At 41.7% G+C, this 25,812-nt stretch overlaps 1 protein-coding gene and 1 pseudogene across 4 annotated transcripts in view; both read right to left on the bottom strand.

Annotated features, from left to right (window-relative positions):
• Positions 1-25,812, bottom strand: part of LHFPL3 (LHFPL tetraspan subfamily member 3) — a 529,678-nt gene that overhangs the window by 478,595 nt on the left and 25,271 nt on the right. The gene's annotated exons all lie outside the window — the stretch shown is intronic.
• On the bottom strand, positions 11,052-11,448 carry LOC308247189 (trafficking protein particle complex subunit 2-like protein; annotated as a pseudogene). The gene has a single exon. The product of its transcript is annotated as a trafficking protein particle complex subunit 2-like protein (transcript).

The following is a 25,812-nucleotide window of genomic DNA, read 5'->3' on the forward strand; positions in this document are numbered from 1 at the left end:
TTTCCTAAGGCTAATTCAAATAATGAATGAGGGTGTACTCTTTAATACTCATCTTTGGCAGTTTTAATGAAATTAGTGTCTCATCATTCCAATGCATCTATTCCAGTAGAAACAATAATATTTCACCCAACACCGAGCTTTTAACGAAGGAGACTGGATTTTTTTTTTCAAGTCAAAATCAACTTACCATTATTCATTTTAAAATGTTTTCTAGTAAATGGATGAGCAGATATTTATCAGGCAAACAATGAAAACAGGAATTACAATCTTAATTTGTCATTAGATTTTAGGTCCCATGAGAGCAGGGACCATGTCTGTTTAACTTACAACTTTATATCCAGAGCAAGTGCAGTGCCTGTTACACAATAAACATTCAGTACCTACATGAGGGTCAAAGGAAAGGAGGGAGGAAGCACTCAGAGCAGAATGCAAGGAAGACAAAAAACAGTCAATGAGGAAAGGGGTTAAATAAACGAGGCATGTGGCCCGCCAGCCGAGAGTTTGACATGTTGAGGGTATAGTCCAGTGGTCGGCAAACTCATTAGTCAACAGAGTGGCAAACCACGGCTCGAGAGCTGCATGTGGCTCTCGAGCTGCAGTTTGCCGACCACTGGTATAGTCCATAATAAAAAGATAATAGCCATGGATCTTTATGTATTGAACAGAGTAACATGGAAATATATGGAAATATTAAAAAGAACTCTTAAGCATATATGAGGAAAATGCTAGAAACTCAATAGTAGTAGACCTTTTTGAGTCACTGCATTTAACATCTGCTCTTACATACAGCGTTCTGTTAAACTCTCTTGTTAGTTAATTGACTTGATCTGTAAATCTTGGTCAGTACATAGAGGAGCAGCACTCATTTTAACTTATAGTCGTAACCTGAATATAGTCGTAAGTGAATGCTGGGTTTTAATCTCATCGGCATGCTTTATGATTTTTTATTTTGTATAGTACCTCTTTCCTTTGTAGTTTATCTTTTGCAACATGAATTATATTTTTTTCTATACTTTTAATTCACCTACCATACATGCCAATTTGCAGTTTCTATGCTTTTTGGAAGGTATAGTTCTATTTCTAATTCCACTCATAAATACCTCTCAGCTTTAAAGTACACATTGAGCCCATGACTAATTATCAGTAGGATAATTACTACTCCTTACTACTCCTAATACTAACTATTTAAGATTATTTAGGATTTTCTACTATGGTTATAAATACTAAACTGGTATTTATCTTCTCTCTTAAATTTTTTTTATTGCAACTACGTTCTACTCAGTAAACAAATTTTCAACAGTTAAGAATTAAATCTACACAACTGATTTCAATGTTCACAATGATTCCTTTTGAATTCTCCTTTCTTGCTCTCTGTTTTTATTCACTTTTTTCTTGGCTACAGAATACTTGTAAGTCAACTTTTCACGATTGTATACAAATGACATATTTTCTAAGTACTTCTAAATTTGAGAATGTCTTTCTGATTTCTTCAGGTGTATATAGCTAAAAATTTCTCAGTCACAAACATTTCTCCTAAAAATCTGTTGGCACATGGTCTTCATCTTACGGAGCTGTCTATGCCTGACTTGACATTTTATTTCTTTGTAGAAAACTATTTTCCCCTTATTAAAATGCCTGCCAGAACTTCTCTTTACTCTTGAAATTCAAAAATATCACACAGGTATGTTTAGATTACAATTATTTTTCCTGAAACATGGTAAACCCTTTCAATCTGCTATTTATATCTATGAATACTGTTTGTGTTCCATTTGTTTTTAAGCCCTCTGCAGAAATGCCAATGACTATGCTCTGGTAATTATTTCCCATTTCCATATCTAACATCTCTTAATTTTTATCTCTCAATATAGCTACATATATATTATTTTAAATAAAACAATAGTTCATATTTATTAAGGACTCACCATATGCCAGGCACATGGCTTATTTAAATGAATCTTCATAAGAAAACCTTTTTTTAAATTTTTTAAAATATATTTTATTGATTTTTTACAGAGAGGAAGGGAGAGGGATAGAGAGTTAGAAACATCGATGACAGACAAACATCAATCAGCTGCCTTCTGCACACCCCCTACTGGGGATGTGCCCGCAACCAAGGTACATGCCCTTGACCGGAATCAAACCTGGGACCCTTCAGTCTGCAGGCCGATGCTCTATCCACTGAGCCAAACCGGTTAGGGCCATAAGAAAACTTTTTAAGATGGATTTTGTTATATCCCCATTTTTAAGTTGAGAAACTTGAAGCTCAAGAAGATACAATTACATGTCCAAGGTCATATAGCTGGTAAGAGATTTATGAGGAGAAAAGGATCCATCTGATCTTAGACCCTTTGCTCTTAGCCACTATGCTTACTAAGAATAATATTATATATATATTATGAAACAGATAAAACAGATGATACCAACAAATGCAAAGTAATATTTTCCCATTAAATCTATGCCAGCAACAGAATTCAATGTTCCTATTCTAATTAGAGGACTTTCATATAACCTGCCCCCAAAATACTCAACTATGGCATTTCCCATCATGATGATAGACAAGAGATATGGTAAAACCTGGGATAACAGGTTTTGAGTGATTGAGGGTTCCTGACTGTGGCTCCACCCACAGCCATTGTTTCTGCTATGTGGCAGAGCAGTGACTGTGCTCAGAAGCCCTTTTCCCATTATCTCTGGTTTCCCTAAGTTCAAGTTGGATCTGCACATTTACATGAAACTTTGTGACTTCCTCCCAGATAGTTTGGTGGCTTTCTGCTTTATTAGATCTTGTCCTAAAAGCATTAACTAGGATACCTACAGGAAAGTTCATTAGTCAGTGTGTCTATTATACCACTCTCCTCCATGGATGTCCTGTTTCCTTACTGCCAGTTTGGACAATTTAAATAGTTGACTTATCCAAGATTTAAAAGAAAAGAAGCACTTTGTTATTTCAGAGATGGTACTAGCCTCTTAGAATAAGGGAGTGACACTCCTTTCATGTTCAAGAAAACATCAAAAATGGACAGGCACACTTTAAACTCACAAGGTAAATTCCCTCATGTCAGCAGTCTGCTCTGGTTCAAAGGAGTCTCCCCTAAGGAAGGCTCAGGAAGTGTGGACTAGTCACCAAGATTACCTTGAATTCCCTGAGAGACCAATTTGGAGACCTGGCTCCATCTTGTAATGGTACCAGGGATCTGCTAATCAATCTAGATTTTCAAGCTTGCCCTAGAAGTGAACCTGGTTGGACTGAAGTTGGCAGGAAACAGCACGGTCTGTATCTCCAGGCCATTCAGCACTATTTCTTTCAAATTTCTGTGCTAAGTTTATAAAATTAAAGTCAGCAATCTCACCTGATCTGACTGGTTTCTGGTTTCAGAATTTAGTAGTAATACATTGAAATATGTGTTGGAAGATTTAAGAATTGAACCACAAGCATAAAAGAAAAACATTAACTGAACTCTTAGAAAAACTCCATTAAGAAAAAATGAAAAGGAAAATCACAGACTGGGAGAAAATACTCAAGGTTTACATATACATCAACGGACTGGTATAAAGGATATATGAAGAACTCTTGTATGGTGATTGTGGGGTGGGGGTGTGGAGGTGAAAGAGGGCATAGAGGGGATACATGGTGATGAAACAAGTAAAATAAAGTAATAATAGAAAAAAGAACTCTCACACCAAGATGCAAATTTGCCGAGTTTATGGCTCAGTGGTTGAGTGTTGACCTATGAACCAGGAGGTCCCAGGTTCAATTCCAGTCAAGGGCACATGCCCAGGTTGTGGGCTCAATCCCCAGTAAGGTGCATGCAGGAGGCAGCTGATCAATGATTCTTATCATTGATGTTTCTATCTCCCTCTCCCTTCCTCTCTGAAATCAATAAAAAAGATGCAAATTAATGGCAGTTACAAAATAGTGATGGGGATATAAAGTACAGCATAAGGAATATAGTCAATAATATTGTGATAACCATGTATGGTGCCAGGTGGGTACTGGCTATATTGGGGGATCACTTTGCTGTATACCCAGAACCAATGCAAGATAATACTGAAAATAAACTATAATTGAAAATTTTTTGAAAAGATGCAAAATAAAACTAGGTATCAGCATACATCCATTAAAAGGTTATAATCAAGTCCTTTGGTTGATCTCTCCCCCTTACCCCCATCCTCCCCTACCTTCCCTCTGAGGTTTGACAGTCTGATCGATGCTTCTCTGTCTCTGGATCAGTTTATGTTGTTCATTATATTCCATAAATGAGTGAGGACTTGTATGCATGCATATAAGCCTAACCAATGGACACAGACATCAAGGGGGTGAGGGCATGGATGGGGGAGTGGGGGGCAATGGAGGGATAAGGACACATATGTAATACCTTAATAAAGAAAAAAATGAAAAATTAATTTTTAAAAAAGTTATAATCAAAGGCAATGCCAAGTGTGAACAGAGATGTAGAGAAAGTGGAATTCTTATGCATTGCTGGTAGGAATGTAAAATGGTACAGCCATTTTAGAAAACACCTTAGCAATTTTAAAGAAACTAAACATGCACTTAACCTATGTCCAAAAAATCCCATTCTGAGATATTTACCCAAGAAGAGTTAAAACATGTCAACACAAAGACTTGTACGTGAATGCTCATAGCAGCTAATTCATGATAGCTAAATCCTGGAAGCAACATAAATGTTCAAGTAGTAGCAAATGTAGCACACCCATACAATGAGATACTATTCAGCAATGAAAAGAAAACAATGATAAACAATAATTTTCATAAATAGGAAAAACATGTTCTGCAAAAGAGACATAAGACAACATGCTGAATCTTCCAATTCTCTGAAATTTGAGAAAATGTCAACTGATCTATAATAACAGAAATCATCGTTGCCTGGGTCAAGGGTGAGGGGAACCACTGCAAAGGGGCAGGAGGAAAGCTTTGAGTGTGGTAGAAAGAGTCTATCTCAACAGTACACTTGAAATGAGTGCATTTTATTATATGAAAATTATATCCCAATAGAGCTGATATTTTTAAAAGACTAGGCTGACAGGAAATTTCATTTGGGTAAGTTCCAAATTTTAGGGCAGTGCTGTGTCCACTTAATTTTCACAAGATGGAATTTTTACAAGAATTGAAGAAGCCACGGGCAAGTAAACTCTAGGTTTCTCGGTGAAAGGCAAATAAAATCTTAGCTATTTTTATTGCAAAGACAGGAAAATTTAGGAAGCATTATTAGTTTTTTTTAATATGCAGACTTGTCCTCCCCAGGGGTTATGTAACACTAAGAAGACACTGCCGACAATTTGGAGTGGGAGTGAAATGTGGAGCAGTCACTGTTTTGCCAACTGTCATAGAAAATGGGGAGGGTCAACTTATGTTAATTGACCCAGTTCTTCACAGGTGCAAGTTGATTCTTCAGAAAAGCCAATGAATGGTGTTAAGTATTCCAAGCAATGAGGTTTCTGTCATTACTTTAAAAATTGATTCCAAAGAATAAAAAAAATACCCCATGAAGAGATGCTTTCCCAAACATTCAATTTGAAATGCTCCTTTCCTTAAACTCTTCCTTTTCCTCCTACCTATGTGTCCCTTTGTGAGACATCAAGATGTGATATCATTCCTTTTCCTATAAAGAATGGAGCTATATTTCTCCCTCCACAGATAAGCAGGGAAATAATACATTTTAATAATTAAGTGTGTTTTGCAAGAGATAATTAGCATCTTACAGCACCCCATGGTCCCTCTCAGTCATCTTCCTAGGGAGTTTAAACCAGGCACCTGAGAGGATGCTAGTGAGTCAGCAAATTTTTGCCTTTTGCCCTGATTAAAGAAGGCATGGAACTTTACAAGAAGTCACAATTAATTCAGTATTCTGCCACTCACAACAGTTTGGAATATTTTCAACCTTCCTGCAGTCAACAAAGTTAGTTGGGAACTGAAAATCATCCAGATAGTTGGAGAAATGTAGCCAATTTGTGATTTTGTGTTTTTGACCTCACCAACAAAACATCCACAAGAAAATTAAGCTTTATATTATATCATATATCAAAATTTTAAAGTCATAACATGGGTATACTGCATACCAACAACAATGCTTTGCAGGACTCCTAGAACTTCAAGAAAAAAATCTATATATTCTGAATTGTAGATGTATAAATATTATTGATGAAATGACTAAAATAACATAATTCACCATATATTCTAGCAATGAGGAGGATTGTAGCCACGGCTCCCCTGTCAGCCCAGAGTAATAGATATTGGCCTGCAGACACTTGGCCAACTTTACTCCCTTCTTGATGTCCACCCAAGGAGTATGTTTTGACAAAAGCTTTCATAGATCAAAAATTCATTCTCACAAAGCAACTTTTCACAACCACCAGCCAGTTCAGCCTCATCTCATCATCATGACAACCTACATTCCAAGACAAGTAGCAGGGATATTACCAAGAGAATCAAAAGAAGAAAACTTCCAGTGTTATCCTTGCCCCTACTGGAAAGATGGCTGACTTCAGAGACCTCATCTAGCATCTCCCTTCCTGTAGGCTCTGGGCATTTGATGATATACTAAAAAGTTCTACATGAAAACTTCCTTACACTTTATTCATTGAAATTATTTACCTGAAAATATTTACTTTTACTTGTGTATAGTCACACTAAAATGTAAACTTAATGAGAATAGGGTTTTGATCTTGTTGAACACCTCCCATACCACACCCCCTCCCCAGAACCTAAGACAGAGGCTGACACATACATATGTCAATAAACTATGTATTGAATGATTGAACTAATCAATGAATACTTGATGTTGTACTGTCCTGACATCCTGCCACCAATAGTATTGTTTGTGTCCTTTCCCACATCCAAAATCATGAATCCTACATATTAACCAGTATTCCCAAACTTTAATCTGCATAAGGATCACCCAATGTGCTGTAAAGATGCAGATTCCTAGGCTAAACCCTATAGATTCAGATTCAGTAGTGTAGGGGTAGCACCCAAGAACCTGCATTTTTAGCTAGTATTCCAGACAGATTTGGTTTTACAACTGGTTTTCCAAACATATCAAATTTTACCTGTGCATGTTTATCATCTTCATTTTTACTTTGCATTATTATTTGTATAGGTGAAATTCATTATGAACTGAATTTAAAATAAACTAATAATCTCTATTTATTGTTTGAAGCAAATAGCATTAGTAAGGCAAAGAAATATTATCTGAATGACAGGTGGAGTCAAAACATTCTGCCCTCAATTCTACTAGTTCGTTGAAGATGCAAAAAAAAAACAATTTCCTGATTATCATGTGCCTACCACTGTGCTAGGACCTAATGACACAAAAACACACAAAGTCTGTACTATGCAGCTCACAGTCGGGTGAAGGAACCCATACTTCCAGTGGGCTCCAAAATTATTTGCAATAACAGTAGTCCCTTTGACACCCTTCACATGTTACCAAAACCATCAATTAGATGAAGGCAGGGCTCTCTCTATGTGAGTTTCTAACACCCTAGGAACACCCACATAGTACTTCCTGTGCTGCATCTTAATTTCCATTTTTCATATGTGTCTTCTACCCTCCATCCTTAGTCTGCAAAGAAACTTTAACATCCATTCATAGATAACAGAGCTATCCTCCAAATCAACAAGTATTCAAGACATGTTTCTTTCCCGATTGGGAGTTGAAAGATAGGCAGGATATAACACACCATCAATAAATAGAAAGCAAAAATAACTTCAGAAATATTAAAAGCATATATAATACTTTTGAATCAAGTGTTTCCTAGTTTCATCCAACTAAAAGCTCATTTATTTCACAATTTTTCCTGAAATGTGACAGCTGCTGTGCAAATAAGTAAAGAACGACTTTTTTCCTGTTATTTCCAAGTAAAATTCAATCACCGTTGTCTTGAAAAATTTGCTTAAATAAAAATATACCAAATGGATACACTATTCCATTAGATATTTGGGGGAAAGGGCTAATAGTCAAGTAAGTAGAACATGTTGGGTTAACAAAGTTCACCAGCATTATTTATTGTGGGACTTCTTGGAACCTATACTCTGTTCATGTGCTTTATGAATCTTTAGTAGAGACCTAGAGTATGCAGCATTTCAAAAACTTATTTGCCTATGGAACTACTTTTTTTAAAAAAGTATCTCTTGGGAAAACTTTGGGAAATTCATGTTTAAGCCATAGACATTTTCCTTTACTTAGAAGTATAGTCAATGACAGGCACCAAGTTTTTATTTTGATTAATTTATTATTCCACCATTCACTGGATGATGTATAATAAAATCACAACCAGCTGATCCTAAATATAGAATTCGAACAGAATCCTGAGAACATTAAAGTCACAGATGAATCAAGAACTATACTAATACCAAGATGTAAGTACCAGATTTACTGCCCTAGTTGGTCCCACATCAACATCATATATTCAGAACTGCAACCCTGAATTTCAGTCTCACAGGCTCCCTGACCAGAAATGACAAGAGCCTCACAGTCAACGTATATGTAAGAAAGTAGCTTCCTCACCAGCATGCAGGCTGTTAGAGGCTGGATTATGTTGTGGGTGGATATGTACCTCCGGCTACAAGACTGAAGTCATGTTTAGATCATGACAACTGTAGCTGAATTCAGACTGTTTTTAATGGCTGCTTGGAATAGCAGCAAATTATCAACCAAGAGGCAACAGTTCCTAAAGGGCCAGATTATTCTTAAATGGGCTGTAACTTTCACTGAAAAGAAAAACAAATTAGCCGGCCATTAACAATCCACCCACCTAAAAATTTTATCCTCTCTTAAGTTCTCAATGTGAATTGAGATCATTTGGGTCCAGACTTTTGGTCTGCATACATCTGTCTTGGAAAATATATATCTCCTACATGCGTATTCATACAATGGGGGAACACTCAGATGTTATGTATGTTATGTGCATATCCCAGACAGTTCACATTTGTTGTTGTTATTATTGTTGCAACACTATTTGTTTACTTATATATATATATGTATATTTTTTGCCTCAACAAGGGTTTATTTTATTTTATTTTATTTTTACATAAAAAATTGCTGAATGCAAGTAGCCCAGAGCTGGTATGTCAGCAAAGACCTACGCTCCTGCTAGGTTTTTGCTCCCTGTCTTTAGGGGATGAGCTCCGGCTATCTCATTCAAGTTTTGGACAGGAAGAACGGAGAAGATGGCAAAGGACTCCATCGGTCACATGAACCCCTTTTTAAAGTATCTTTCCTGGAAGTCTCTCCTAACATCGTTCACTTACATGCCATAAAAACTACCTATCATTGTGTGCTATGAAAGGTAGGAAATATCTTTTGTCTAGCCAACTGTCCTCAATAACACTGGGGAAGTGAGTAAGAAAGCAAGGAAGAATGGATACTGGGTCGGCAACTTGCAATCCCTACCAGAGCCACTACTCAGGCAGGAGAGATCACTATCAAAACCTCAACCATGGCCCTAACCGGTTTGGCTCAGTGGATAGAGCGTCGGCCTGCGGACTGAAAGGTCCCAGGTTTGATTACGGTCAAGGGCATGTACCTTGGTTGCAGGCACATCCCCAGTGGGAGGTGTGCAGGAGGCTGCTGATCGATGTTTCTCTCTCATTGATGTTTCTGACTCTCTATCCCTCTCCCTTCCTCTCTGTAAAAAAAATCAATAAAATATATTTTTTAAAAAACAACTTCAACCATGGACTGCAGGGAAGAAATCCTGTGAGAAGGGGCCAACAGTCCACTGGCATTGCAACCAATGCCTGCTTGGTACTTCTCAACCCTACTCTAGGTTTCCACTTCCACCTGCGGTGAGGCGGGGAAGGAGGACTGGGACATGTTTTTAATACACTTTCCTAGCTGTTGTTGTTTTTATTTCTGTAATTTTAAAAAGCAATCCTGTGCTTGTTAAAAGGGAAGGAAATCCAAAAGGGTGCAGAGAAAAGTTCATCTCCCAGTTCCAGCCCGAGGCTCACCAATGTTACAGCCCATTCTCCCAGGGATCTGAGCCACCTTCCTCCTGGTCAGAGACCCTCTCCCCAGTGACTGAGGGTAGGAGGGAGGGTCTCAATGACTGTCTTGGGGTGCTGAATCAAGGAAGCTAGCCAACAGCTGTGTGCGCTGAACACAACTTGGAGCAAGACTGTGCGGGTGGGGCTCAGACTCAGCAGGTCCCTGTCGCCTCTCCTACTCCACAGGACACAAAAATGGCAAAGAACCTGGGCTGCCTGACCCCAGAAGGGGCTGACACGTCAGTCACTGTCAACTACTAGGACTGTCCTCTGTACTTGGCTGAGCAAGCCTCTGGAGACGCAGAATGTAGACATCTAATTACATCAGTTCCTCCTCAAATGTAAGCCCCTGCATCCCCCCACCCCCGGCAGGCAGTTTGCCCTCAAGCCTGGGGCACAGCAGGGGACTCAGAGCCTAACCCCGTCCAGCCCTCAAGCCACTAGAAACACTGTGCACTAACAGATGGAAAAGGCTCGTTCGTGCTCAGAAAGCAACAGCCACAGGTGAGATGCTGCAGTTACACGATGTGGCCTAGATCTTATAACAGCTGCCTCCCAAGGTTGGGCCAAGTCCAGACATCAGGCTGATGCAAGACCAGAAGGAGCACTTCTCCCTGTGAAGGAAGTTCTAAATCCAGCTATGGAGGCCTTATACAGCACCCCACCTGGTCAGCCACTGGAGGGCGCCACAAGAGCAGCCGGTGGGACAGAGAGGCTGCCCCATGGTTAAAGCCTCTCCGGGGCTGCAAGCTCTGTGGGCTCCTACCAACCAGCCCCTTCGTGCCTGTGGGGACAACGGCTCCCTGCTATCTTGTTCCGGACCTCTGTATGCCCCCATCCCTGAGAAGTTCTGCTTTAAACTCTCTCTAGTTAAACCCTCGGCAGAAGAAAACCACCAAATCTGATGTCACGAGACCTTTAGTTGACATGCACCCCATCTGGCCTTGCCTCCATGTGGGGTAAATGATAATAAATAAAAATCTACACAATACAGTTAGGTACCAAGCACTTCTCTTCAATCAACAGGCAGAAATCTTCTCACTCAACAGACCTGTATCATCATAGATGTCACCATGCTATCGAAGGCCCTGGACTGAATGCGGTCCCCTGCGTTATAGAAGGGGTTACACATCACATCTGTGTGGGAGTTGTGCAACTTCCGGAACATACTGTGGATCTCATTGTCACGAAGCGCTGTGTTGGAAGGATCCACCACCAATACAAACTTCACCTTGGAGTTGGTCACGTAGCCATATACCTTGTAGTCCTCTGTGGGGTGCAGCAGGCCCAGGTAAAGCTCCCTCTGGTCCACCAGGGCCTTCCTCATTGTAGATAACCTCGCAACCACCATGTCCAGGGACATGTGCACCATATAGTGGAACTTCAGCTCATTCTCCATGGGGACATTCCTTGGCGATCACTGCCACGCACACCGCCATCTAGGGAGGCCCCTTATATATTCTTATAAGTATCCCAAATTTCCACTTTCAAATTCTAAGCATAAGAGCACCATACAGCCTACTATGGATTCTGTATTCCATGTTGTGTAACATCCACATTGTGACTTATTGGATAAAAAAAAAAAATTATCTAATTTCTCAGTCAGAGAAAGTAATGGTAATAACACCATTTCAGAATTTGCAACGAACAAGTCCAAAGTGAAAACAGTGAACTACATTCTGAAACTTGGAGAACTAGAAAGCAATTAAAAAATATGAAAGACATAATCATCTAGAAAACACAGACTCAAATGAATTAGACCCTTGGCTTTAAGAGAGAACCATTTCCAAATGATACTTCTCTGATGCCAAATGCGCCTGTCCCTCCGTGGGTAACACCAGGGGAGAAAAGCCATAATGCCCTTATAATTTTAATGTGGGAAGTATACAGTTGAAAGTGGGAAACAGTTATGAAAAAAGAAAAAAAAAGAATAAACCAGGTGGATTTGCTTCTTTCGAAGACTGGAGCCAAAGCTCACTCTGTCTGAGGTTTTTCTAAGCATGATCCAGAACTCTACAATTATCTTATGCTTTCAGGAATTCAACAGAAATATAGTAGCTTTTCTTTCCAACAAATAAGGCCATAGGACCACAGAAGATTCAAAAGTTTACAAAATGAAGGAGCATTGTGTGCTACCATATGTTTTATTACAACATGTAGTGGGATCAGAGACCAATCTAGCAGTTAAGAAGATGGGCTCCATAGCCAGACATGGGAGTTCAGATCCCAGCTTTGTTATTTATCAGCTTGACTATCTTAGAGAACTTGTGTAACTTATCTATGCTTCAGTTTTCTCATCTGTAAAATAGGAATAATGCTGCCTACCCATGCTAGTTATTAAACTACTAGAGGCCCGGTGCACGATTTCGTGCATGGGTGGGGTCCCTCAACGTGGCCTGTGGGCATTGGGCCGAAACCAGCAGTCTAACGCCACCTGCCACTTCTGCCTGCCGCTCCCGCTCATCCCAGCGCCCCCCTGCATCTGCCACGGGCTCGCGCCCAGTCAGTCCTGATCGGGAGAGGCTTGTGCCTCCACAGTGGCACAAGGGGGGCCGGGACGCAATCGGCCCTCCAGGCAGGCGGTGGGATGCTCTTGCTGGCCTGGGATCTGTCCTGCTGACATTTGCACCAGTTGTCAGGAGCCACCTGGCAGCTGCTTTTATATCGTTTCTTCCTTGCGGAGCACCTAGGGATGGAAGCGGCCGCAGTGCCCGAGGCCAACTTCCAGGATGCCTGCGCCGCTGTCGGGATCATGCTAGTGGCGCCAGTTCATCAGTGCTTGGCCCGTTCTCCGGAGATTGGACCTGCAGGACTACTGAGGGAGTAAGTGGCTGCTGCCAGGCTGGTGGGTCAGCTGAGTGGCACTCCTGGTGTGCGAGTGCACTGACCACAAGGGGGCAGCTCCTGCGTTGAGCATCTGCCCCCTGGTGGTCAGTGCACCTCATAGCGACCCGTCGACTGGTTGATTGGTCATTCAGTCCTTCGGTCACTTAGGCTTTTATATATATAGATTGTCTATCAACCTCAAACCCACACTTCTATACTCTATCCTTTGATGTTGAGGCTGGAACTCAGATTTTAGCTTAGCAAGAAGCTGCTGAACCTTGCCCAAAACAAAAGGCTTGTAGACACCCTGCTTGCAGTCTGTTCTTTCCGTTCACCAGCATGTCCTGACCCTCATTTTATTTCTTTGTTGCTGCTTCTACCAAGGCCCTATCCCCCACCTCCTTTCCCTCCTCCCAGCCTCAGCATCCCTGTCCACTTCCCAGACATGGTGTGAGTGTGCACATGTGTTTATGTGTGCATGTGTATATTGTTTTGCTTTGCTTTTCTTTGCATAGCATTTCCACAGACCAACAGTTCTATGGTTCCCATGACAATAACTCACACCTTTAAAAGGAGCCGGACAGAGGTTATAACCAAAAGAAAATGTTATTCAAATCCAAATTGTCCTGCTGAGGAAAATAAAGTGCAGGATCCACAGCAAAGATCGCCTGGTGAAACCTCCTCATTCAGCCTCCTGAATTCCAGGTTGCACCTAAATCACGCACACACTCCATTAATGAGCTGACAGCTTCATTCCACACTGCTCTCTACTGATAAACAACCTCGCAAGAGTACTAGATGCCCAATGGAAGGAAAGCTGGGTTCATGGGCAAGAAACAATAGACAAAGAATAACAATGATAGATTCTCAGTGCTTCCAGGCAAAAGCTTAAAGTTCAGAAGTACAAGAAGAAATTAAGCCTGGGGTATATAGCTACTTCTAGTTAAAGGACCATTACATACATGCAATTTTTATCCTGTGTCTTTAAATAAAATAATAATAAAATTACTGAGATATTCCCCACTCCCTAAATTTCAGTAATCCCTCAGCAACAGCCCCTTTTATCTGCAAGTCACACATAATTTTATTTACCTGGGTAGCCCTAAACAATACAAATAAACCAAAATACACACACTTTTCTTTTCTAATACTGCATGAATAGATCTAGAATTTCCAAGTTGGAAAACATACATCCATTAAACTGATGTTTCCAGATCCACTCATTTTAGCTGTGGTCATCAATAAGACTGTAGTGTCCCTCTTCTGCCTGCTTAAAATCTGATCATTTGTGTCCCAAAGCCATCAACAGCCCATTTTATCTGACCCAATATTAGTACCAGATAGGAGTCAAAACTGAATCCCATCTTAAGACACAGAAGCTTAAGTGTAACAACATACTAATTCTCTAATTTAAAAATAGGAGAAAAAGAAAGATGTGCACTCAGGGTACAAGTTCAACACAAAGCATCTAATTCCTAAGCTGTAAATAAAAGGATTGCTCTGACGTTTATAGCTCATAAGTCCCTCAGAACTCAACACCAAAATAGTTCTAATAATCAAATGCATTATTTGTATGCACTAAAAGTAGAAACTTTATAAAATCTCTCAAAAATAAGAATGTCTCTCTGGTATTTTAGTTTGATCATGAGAACCCAGCTAAATTACTCCAATATAATTAATCCACAAACTCCATAGCAAAATTAAACCACTTCTCAGATAAAGTTTAATAGCAGAATAATGGAGCAAGAGGGCTCCATGCAGTCCAGATTTCATTACATTCAGAAAACATGCTCAGGACACTCATAATTAAGCTATAAAGTACTGTCATAAATACGTAATTAACAACCATCCACACTTAGCAAAATAAATGGAAAGAAAACCCCTATATTCGGCAGTGCTGGCTGTTTGAATTATTTGTTTTCTCTTTGCTGGCTATTTTACAAAATTCAGTAATCTGCAAATGGGCTCACCCATCTCTAATACAAATTAGCTGGGTTCTCATTTCTGTTTCATTTTCTCTGTATTACATTTACTGAATTTCTAGGAATGACTCTATATTAAGAATGTGGCCAAAACCATGACCATAAAATGTATTTGTACAGGCCAGCAAAAGGAGATAATTTTATATTAAAATGATGATAGCAGAAACCCTTCCTATGGAAGTAGGAGGCACAGCTGGTATAGTTAGGGAAATTACCCCTTATTTGTGAAGCCAGTTGTGAAGAGAGCAAAGGAAAGCCCTCAATGGGGTGCTTGGCAAGATAAACTAGGTCACCTCCTCTGAATGTGACGAGAGCTGCACATGCCAACCTGGTCTACGGCCCAGTCACTGTAGAACTTTTTCCCGACTGCATCTTTTGCCATCATCCTGGATAACATTCAGCTGAATTTACTTCTATAAAGACTGATTGAGCATCTCTATGTGCCCAACAACATACTAAGCGTTAGACAATGGTCGGCAAACTCATTAGTCAACAGAGCCAAATATCAGCAGTACAACAATTGAAATTTCTTTTGAGAGCCTAATTTTTTAAACTTAAACTATATGGGTAGGTACATTGTTATTAACTTAATTAGGGTACTCCTTCAATCGCACTGTACATGCGCACCCACATGTGGTATTTTGTGGAAGAGCCACACTCAAGGGGCCAAAGAGTCGCATGTGGCTCGCAAGCCACAGTTTGCCGACCACTGCCTAGGATATCAAAATAAAGAAGACCTTTAGCCCTGGCTCATTAGACTCAAGTCTAGCACTCTGTCCCCCTCTTCTTCAGCCTTCTAAAAAAGATAATGCAAGTCCTACTCCATTTCAACCACTCACAGGTGTTAGTACATCTTTTCTGGGTATTGTTTTAACTCCTGCATGTCCAAAACTTCCTTTCTTCCCATGCTAGTCTGCTTTGCACTGCTCTACTCCAGTCTTCAGTGGAAAGGGAAAGTGTGGCCCAGCCAGCGTGGCTCAGTGGTTGAGCATCGACCTATGAACCAGGGGTCATGGTTTGATTCCCCATCAGGGCACATGACAGGGTTGTGGGCTTAATCCCCAGTAAGGGGCATACAGGAGGCAACCAGTCAATGATTCTCTCTCATCATTGATGTTTCTCTCTCTCTCTCTCTCTCTCTCTCTCTCCCTTTCTGAAATCAAATATATATTTTTAAAAAGAGGGGGGAGGGGGGAAAGTGTGCTCTCAAAACCAGAGGGGAGCTGAATTATATAGACAGAAGTCCCCACCCCTAGTCCCCGATTGGTTCATCCTCATGCAAATGAGGACTCCAAATTTTCACATTTTGATTGGTCCAAAAGTCACTGTTCTGATTGGTCAGAATGGAGCTGCTTTGATTGATTCAGTGAAAAAGCTAATGGGATATATGCACACAGCTCCGATTGAATGTGGAAAGCTCAGTCCTATTGGTTGAAATAGGATTCCATGAACTTCTTTATAAGAGCTGGCTCACATGGCAGAAACACAGTGCAGGCAGGCAGTTCAGTGCAGAAGCAAGTATTTCACTTCAGGCTTCTCCCTGAAGTGCAGTTTTCATGTGAGTTCCCTGTGTAGAAATGGCTGCTAGGATTTGTTTTTATTGTTGTTTTTATTTGTTTATATTTTTGTGCTGTTATTAATCCTCATTAGAGTTGGAAGGGTGGAGACAGTGATGTGAGAGAGACACATCAATTGGTTGCCCACCCCTCCCCCCGCACTGTGCCCCAACCGAGAATCAAACCCAGAACCCTTTAGTGTGCAGCTGATACTCTTAACTACTGAGTAACATTGGCCAGGACTATTTTAGCCCAGGTAGCCATCAGGAGCCCTTTTTAGTGGGTGTCTTCTTTCTCAGGGTTCACACTACAGTACCCAACTTAAGAGGAACTCACTCCCATGGTAAATGCCAGGGTGGCACTTCTATGACCCTGAGAGTGAGTGCCAGTGGTGCCTCAATTACCTCACCCTAGAGCCAGCACTGCCAGATAGCATTGCCCCATCAGCCTGGATCCCCAAGTGCAGATAGTATCAACATGAAGCCACCCTGACAGCCGCATGGACATGTAATGAAAGAACTAAGTTGTGGTTAAATCACTGAGGTTCTAGGAGTTATTTGTTACTGCAGCAATAACCTCCTGACATACAGCCATCCTCCCAACATTACAAATTAGAAACAACTTAAATTTTAATCCTCAAATTTGATTGGTCCAAATGTCACTGTCCTGATTGGTCAGAATGGAGCTGCTTTGGTCGGTGAAAAAGCTAATGGGGATAGAGTGGGCAGCTCGGATTCAATGTGGAAAGCTTCAGTCCTATTAGGTGGCAATTACATTCCTTTATAGTACAGAGGAAAGAGCATGAGCTTTCCTTCTGCTAGACAGACCTGGATCTGTATTCTAGCCCTAACACTTACTAAATGACTTGATGTAATCTATACTAACTCCTCAGTTATCATTGTTAAATATTATTAAATACTAGAAGACCAGCACGTGAAATCACACAGCCCTGCCCACCCGCACTGGTCTTTGGTTGTTATGGCGTTAGGGTCACGGGCTTTTATATATATAGATGTCCTTCCACACTTTTTTCAGAATTAAACAAAACTATTTAGGCAAAACTCCTGGCACAATATTTGACCACAAAGCCTGGCAATGGGTCATTTTTATCATTTAATGAGTTCACTAATTCCAACCTCCTTTGGAAAGACAATCTGAGGCTTAATTTTACACAGTGCCTCAGAGGGTCCCCAGCAGATGAAGCCCAGTTGTCCACAGGTTACCCATCCCAGAAATACATCCACCATTGGCTTTTCTTCTTCATTTTCCTACTCTCCCTGCTTCCTCACTTTTATTTTTCAGAAGCATCTGCTCAAAGTCATCTATTTTAAAAATCAAGACATTTATATATCTTGAAATCACAATGGTCTCTCTCATTACTCCAAGATTTTCTTGCTACTTTGGCCTCATTACAAACATGCATTTAATCATCAAATCCAAATTGTTTTAGTAGAAACCTATTTTATGAGTCAGAAATGAAGATCATTACCTACAGGCCCTCTGTGTGTTATTAATAATGTCTTACACTTTTGTGTCATCTTTCCTTGAGAAGCACAAAATGCTGCCTATACATTGTCTCATTAATTCTCATGGCAGCCCATGAGGTAGCATAAGGCCACGGGCTGTTATTACCCATCTCACCCTTTCCCCTTAGTGTTCACTCTCAAATGGAAAAGTTCAAAAGCAATTTAAAAATTAAAGCCGCTTTACCAAAATCAATCATGAGAGATTTTCCAGATGCTATTTAGAATGTACCTTAAGAATGTACAACAGTTATTCCAGGCCCTTCATGACAACACAGATTAAAGTAACAACAAAAATCAATAGAAATCTATAAATGAAATCAATATGTTCTGCAAGAAGGCTCCTGAAACAATGGAAACAAAGCTCCTCTGTTTTCCTACCAGCCTTAAAAGAGAATGACACTAGCATGGCTTAGAAGAGAGGCTGGCAAATGTTTTCTGCAAAAATCAGATAGAAAATATTTGAGGCATTGTAGGCCATATGGTGACTGTTGCAACTACACAACTCTGCTCTTGTAGCACAAAAGCAGCCACAAATAATACATAAATGAACCAGCATGGGTGGGTTTCAATAAAACTTTATTTATGGGCATTGACATTGAATTTCATATTATTTTTAGATGTCATTAAATATTCTTTTGTTTTTTTCATCACTAAAAAAAAAAAAAATGTAAAAATCATTCTTAGCTCAGTTTTTGTGCAAAGGTAAGAGGTATTTGGCCAGCAGGCTATAGTTACCCGATCATTAGCTTAGAGGCCAAAATGAGGATTTTTGAATCTTTAAAGCATATGGACTTCCACATTTTAACTCTCTGAAGTCTTTCTGAAAATTATTTCTTTGTGTACATCTCAGGCAAAAATGCATGTAAATGTATAAACATACACACAAATGAAAGCACTTAGTTAAAAAAAAAAATCCACTGTGGAAATCAACCTTCCCTACAGCTGAAAACACAATGAATAGAAAGCCTGGACTTTATCAGCAAGTCTGTCACTGCATTTATATTTCAGGGCCAGCTGATCCATCCTCAGCAAACACAGAAATAGGGGGCTCATCTTCAAGTCCAGTTAGCTCATCCTTGGTCTCCCTCTGCCCCTCCCATTCTCCAAGATGTTCCTGGATACCTCCACCTGATTAATTCAATAAACACTCATTAAGATCTTACTCTACGCCAGGCCCTGTGCCAGGTATCATAAAGTATGACAAGTGTGACTACAGACATATGGGCCATGTACATGAGCACAGAGAAGGCCTGGTGAACTGTCGAACAGGATACTTGGAGGCAGGCTCCAAAGCAGGGGCTGTGCTTAAACTGTGTTTTCTAAGAGAACAAAAATGCTTTAAGTGAATTTCTTGCCATTATCCAGGTTTTCTTACCTGGAAACTTCTCTGGATCACCCAGTGGTCTTTAAAACTGTAGGTGTCCTAGGCCCCATTTTCTGGTGACCAGCTGCTATGGTCTAAATGTTAACGTTCCCTCAAACTTCATATATTGAAATTCTAAACACAAGGTGATGGTAATTGAAGGTGAGGCCTCTGGGAGGTGCTCAAATCATGAGATTGGAGCCCTCAGGAATGGGATTAGTGCACTGAAAAAAAAAAGACCCCAAGACCTTTCTAGTCCCTTCCACATAAGGACACACGGAAAAGTTTGTGACCCTGAAGAGGGCCCTCACCCAACCGTGCTGACACCCCGATCTCAGACTTCTAGCCTCCAGAATTGTGAGCAATAAACATCTGTTGTTTATAAGCCACCCAGTCTGTGTTTATAGATACCCAGTCTGTGGCATTTTGTTATAGCAGCTCAAACAGACTCAGACATTACAAGTAGTTCTGTGGCTAAAAATCCTAAAAACCCTTGCTAGCAAGGAGCAATGGAAAACGACAAGGTTTGACGATCAGATTGTCGTGGTTTGAAGTCAACCCTGTCACTTACTCTCTGTGTGACCTTGGGCAAGTTAGTTACCTTTCTGAAGGTCAGTTTTATGATATAACACATACCTCACAAAATTGTTTTTAAAAAATGAAATCACACCCTAGCCAGTTTGGCTCAGTGGATAGAGTGTCAGCCTGCAGACTGAAGGGTCCCAGGTTCAAATTCAGCCAAGAGCACATGCCCAGGTTGCGGGCTCAATCTCCAGTAGAGGGCATGCAGGAGGCAGCCGATGGATCATTCTCTCTCATCATTGATGTTTCTCTCTCTCCCTCTCCTTTCCTCTCTGAAATCAATAAAGAAATATATTTTTAAAAAATGAAATCATATGTACGGAGTGCCCAGCACATCTTAGACATCTAACATATTACCCCACACTCATAAATAGGTGCCTTTCAATAGGTGTCCCCTAGAGACCGGTGAGCCTGAAATGTGGGTCCTAACAGTGGCCATTTGAACATCGTGTGAGGCCATTGGAAAATACATTTGGGCAGGAATATTCTTCCATAAACATAAAGCTGCTCTTACGTTCCCATGTGCAGGACTGGGGGACCCAAATAAGTCAAAGGATGCCTTAGATGTGTAAGTTGAATGATTCAATTTTGTGGAAAGAACCACATCAAATTATACTTAGCCTTTTTAATATATGTTTACTGAGTCATTAAGGATGGGAACATTCACACCTCAAGAAATTAATTTTGTCTAAAATACATTTTTAAAGGCTAAAATCATCTATATATAAAATCAGCACACATAATGATTAATAGTCATTTTTACATTTTATCTTTAATTTGTAAAAGTGCCATAAATGAAGTTCATAGGACCTCCCAAAGATTCTTTCAGTTATCTGAAGTCCCACTTACGCCAAAATATAGGTCCTTCCTTAGTGACTTCACATACTTAATGTTGCTGAAATGATTTCCCAGAAGAATTCTTGTCATGTGCTGTTTCCAGGTGAGAAGGAAGAAGCATGAACATAAACAGGACACTGCACACTGGCCCTCCCTGTGCAGCTCTGCACATCAGCTCTGCACGTCTGCCCTGTGTAGCCATTCCCAGGGAAGGTCCGTTTCACTCCCTGGCTCCAGGGCACTGTCAGAGCCCATTTTCTTGGTGATCCATAACTCTAGTTGGGAATTTCATCTATGTCTGTCAGTAGCCACAAATTTGAAAAACATTTCTCTAAACTGTCACTGCTGTAAAAAGATCATTATGCTGACATCCACCGTAAGCCGAGCGAGAGCTCATGCGATACACAGAGGAAAGGCCTCACATATCACAGTTCCCAGTAAAGAGCAAGTCTGAGCAGCATTTATGGAGAAGAGCCATGGCAATAAAATATTCCCAGGAACCCAAGCACAACAGCCAAGCTAAATCTCAGTTTTCTTTCTGACAGGCCAGAGATTCATGACCGTCTTCCCAGCAGGCACACGGGAAACAAAAGCTCCCTGCATTTGAAGATCTCCATCGAGGGCTCTGTGAAAGCCACCAATCCTGTATTATCTTTACTACTCAATATACTTCCAAACTATCTAAGCAAAGCCTGCCTGTGCCCTCACATTATAAGCTGGGGATTCAGAACAATAGGTTTGGACAATGTCCATCTCAAGCGTATAAGGGCTGAGGCTGTCACTTCTCAAGGACCTGAATCCCCAAAGGTAAACACACTAAACTGGCCTTTTAAATTATACCCTACCGACCCATAATGAGAGGTGGGTTCCAATCTTGAGCCTATAGCAGTCAGTTTTGCAGAGTGCTGTTTAATGATAGTTACATTTGATTATTTTTTACTAGAAAAAATATACACAACATAAAATTTACCATTTTAAAGTGTACGATTCAGTGGCATTAGTACATTCGCAATGTTGTGCAGCCATCACTACTATCCAGTCCCAGAATATATACATCATCCCCAAACAGAAACCTGTACTCAGGAGGCAGTCACTCCCCATTTCCTGCTGCCCCCAGCCCTTGGCAACCACAAATCTGCTTTCTGTGGATTTGTCTATTCCACATATTCATATATATAAATAGATTCATATAACCACAACAGCTTATATTTTTGGTTGAGTCCCCTCTGCCATTGCTGTAAGTTACCTGATCCCATTATTAACATAACCTGCCCTCACCCTAATGTCAGGTCTGGTCTATGAGAAGTGTGATGATATATTTTACATGCCATTTGGCTAGGCCAGTGGTCGGCAAACTCATTAGTCAACAGAGCTAAATATCAACAGTACAACGATTGAAATTTAATTTGAGAGCCAAATTTTTTAAACTTAAACTTCTTCTAACGCCACTTCTTCAAAATAGACTCGCCCAGGCCGTGGTATTTTGTGGAAGAGCCACACTCAAGAGGCCAAAGAGCCGCATGTGGCTCGCGAGCCACAGTTTGCCGACCACTGGAGGCTATGGGCCCATTATTCAGTCAAACATTAATCTAGGTGTTGCCATACAATGTAATTAAAGCCCACAATTTGAAGGATGGCATTAAGAGCAAAACTGAGGCTTCCCGGATGATCAAGAAGATGAAATTTCACCTACGGTCAGGAGCTTCAGTTCATGCCCAAGAGTTCCAGCTTGCCCTTCCTGACGGCCTGCCCCCACAGATTTCAGACTTGCCCAGCCAATCCCCACAATTGTGTAAGGCAATTTCTTGGAATAAATCTCTTAATATATATCTCCTATTGGTTTTGTTTCCCCGGTTGAACTCTGACTGATACAGGAAGGGAGAAAAGGCTTGAATAATAGTATCTTGATTGTTTCTAGTCCACTGAAGTTGGCTACCTGAGATTTAGTACTTATAGAGCTTAAAGATGTCCTATCTTAAATGGTAGTTTTAGATAGTCATTGGCACAGATGCCCTAGTCAATAACTCTTACTTGCCATTAAGAGGAAGTGAAAGGCATGACTCCATCTGTATCCTGGGTTCAGACTCATACTTGCTGACCAGGTATCTGGCCAATACCACACAAGATTTGTCAAGAAAGCTCTTGTCTCACAGCTCAGAGACTAGTCTGCGTGATGTTCACAATGCTCTGAGACCTGGAGAGCACGGGCATCGAAGCCTTTACTACTTAGCCCTTTAAGTACAGGAGGCAAGAAACTCTGCCTGCGTAATTCCACTTGGGACTTCCTTCTGAGGGAACTTCTACCCATCCTATAAAGTTCACCTCAAAGACTATCTACTTAATAGTTGAATTTGAAGTCCTGAAACTAAATTAAATTTGAAGGCTGCCTTTGAACTCCTACAACACTCTGTGCTTCTCTTAGACCCCTTAGCACACTCTGCCCTTGATTTTTGTTGTCTGTGTGCTTGTCACAGCACCTCCCCATCAGACTGTGCAAGTGGTGCATCACTCATCTTTGGGATCCTGCAAAGACCAGCAGTGTCTCTTAGGAGACTATTGCAAAAGTGAATTAAGTCCTAGGATTCTGGAGAGCAATTGGAGCCAGAGAGTCCATCTTTAATCCTCTTGAGTCAGAACTGGGTTTTTCTTTTCTTCATTCTTTGTCTGTTCTCCTGCCACCCTGTTCTAACAAAACTTAAGATCATTGAAATCCATAGCTGCCATGGTCCAAATGAAACTCTTCCTGGAAATGATAAAGTCAGGGAGGGTTCAGAAGGGTCAGATAAGGATGATTCCAGGCCCACTTATCTTCCCATTCCCTAGATTATTTCTTTCCATGGTGTGTTTCTCAAGCTGGTCCTCACCTAGTTTAAGGATTAAAGGTTTTACCTTTCTCTAAATATATGGTCAGGGAAAGTCTATGGTCAACACGAAGGAATAGCAAAAACAAGGAAGATTCTTTTTTGTTTTTAATATATTTTATTGATTTTTTACAAAAAAGAAGGGAGAGGGACAGAGAGTTAGAAACATCGATGAGAGAGAAACATCAATCAGCTGCCTCCTGCACTCCTCCTACTGGGGATTGCCTGCAACAAGGTACATGCCTTTGACCAGAATTGAACCTGGGACCGTTCAGGCTGCAGGCCAATGCTCTATCCACTAAGCCAAACTGGCCAGGGCAAGGAAGATTCTTTTATCTGCTATATTCTTGCCTTGAGTCTGGATTGTGTCCCTTTCTCTCCACTGGCCCTGGGCTGAGCAGTGACCAAGTCTGAATATGAAACTGTAAACTGCAAGCAACCACATTTTTCATTCTTTTGTTATAGCATGTTTCTTTCTGCTATAAAAGTTATATCCTAATATGATCATTTTAATGATATTACATTTATCCTATAATCTTTCACACTCTTTATTATTAACTAGTGGCTCGGTGCACGAAATTCGTGCACGGCGGGGGCGGGGGGGGGGGTCCTCAGCCCGGCCCACCCTCTCCAATCTGGGACCCCTCGAAGGATGTCCTACTGCCGGGTTACAGGGATTGGGCCTAAACCAGCAGTCGGACATCCCTCTCGCAATCCGGGACTGCTGGCTCCTAACTGCTCACCTGCCTGCCTGCCTGCCTGATTGCCCCTAACCACTCTGCCTGCCGGCCTGCTCGCCCCCAACTTCCCCCTGCCGCCAGCCTGCTCGCCCCCAAATGCCCCACCGCCAGCCTGTTCACCCCCAACTACCCCCCGTGCCAGTGTGCTCACCCCCAACTGCCTCCCCTGCTGGCCTGCTCATCCCCAACTGCCCCCCTTGCTGGCCTGCTTGCCCCCACCTCCCCTCCCCACTGGCCTGGTCACCTCCAACTGCCCCCTTGCTGGCCTGCTCACTCCAAACTGCCCTGCCGCTGTCCTGATCACCTCCAACTGACCCCCCCTGCTGGTCTGCTTACCCTCAACAGCCCCACCCCCCACCAGCCTGATCACCCACAACTGCCCTCCCCTCTTGGCCTCTAACCGCCTCTACCTTGGCCCTGCCACCAGGGCTTTGTCCAGAAGAACGTCCGGAAGGTCTCCTGGAAGGTCTCCCAGTCTAATTAGCATATTACCCTTTTATTAGTATAGATAGAGGCCTGGTGCACAGGTGGGGGCCAGCTGGTTTGCCCTGAAGGGTGTCCCGGATCAGGGTGGGGGTCCCGCTGGTGTGCCTGGCCAGCCTGGGTGAGGGGTTGAGGGCCATTTTCAGGATGGCCACACCTTCTTCAGGGTTGGGGGGGGGGTCCCACTGGGGTGCCTAGCCAGCCTGATTGAGGGGCTGATGGCTGTTTGCAGGCTGGCCAAGCCCCCCAGCGGGGACCCTCACCTCATGAGGGTGTGGCCAGCCTGGGTGAGGGGCTGAGGGCTGTTTTCAGGCTGGCCACACCCCCTTCAGGGTGGTGGTCCCCACTGGGGTGCCTGGCCAGCCTGGGTGAGGGGCTAATGGCTGTTTGCAGACTGGCCACAGCCCCTTCAGGGTGGGGGGTCCCGCTGGGGTGCCTGGCCAACCTGGGTGAGGGGCTGATGGCTGTTTTCAGGCTGGCCATGGTCCCCGGCGACCCAAGCTCCCAGCCCCTCCTTTTTTTTTTTTTTTCAGCACCTCCTTGAACAGAGGCCAGGGCCAGCTGGAAGCAGGTATCTGGGATTTATTTATCTTCTATAATTGAAACTTTGTAGCCTTGAGTGGAGGCCAAGGCTGGCCAGGGCGGGTGGGAAGCTTGGCTTCCTCCATCACTGGGGGCAACCCAAGCCTCCTGCTCTCTCCAGCTCCTTGGCTGCTGCCATCTTGGTTGGGTTAATTTGCATACTTGCTCTGATTGGCTGGTGGGTGTAGCAGAGGTACTGTCAATTTGCATGTTTCTCTTTTATTAAATAGGATGCCTACCATATTGCATATCATTATCTCTTAATTTGGTATATCTATATAATGAACTACATCAATAATATCAAGATAAAACTTTACCTTACTATATCATATTATTCTTATTAAAATGAGATTGTGTGCTGGCTTTGCCTTTGCAGTAAATACACTCACTAATCCTTATGTCAGATTAACAACATATTCAGATTGTTCTACTAATTCATTCTGAATGGATGCTAGTGGAAGAAGA

This window comes from Plecotus auritus (genome assembly GCF_963455305.1).
Source record: "Plecotus auritus genome assembly, chromosome: 4".
Lineage (NCBI taxonomy): Eukaryota > Metazoa > Chordata > Mammalia > Chiroptera > Vespertilionidae > Plecotus > Plecotus auritus.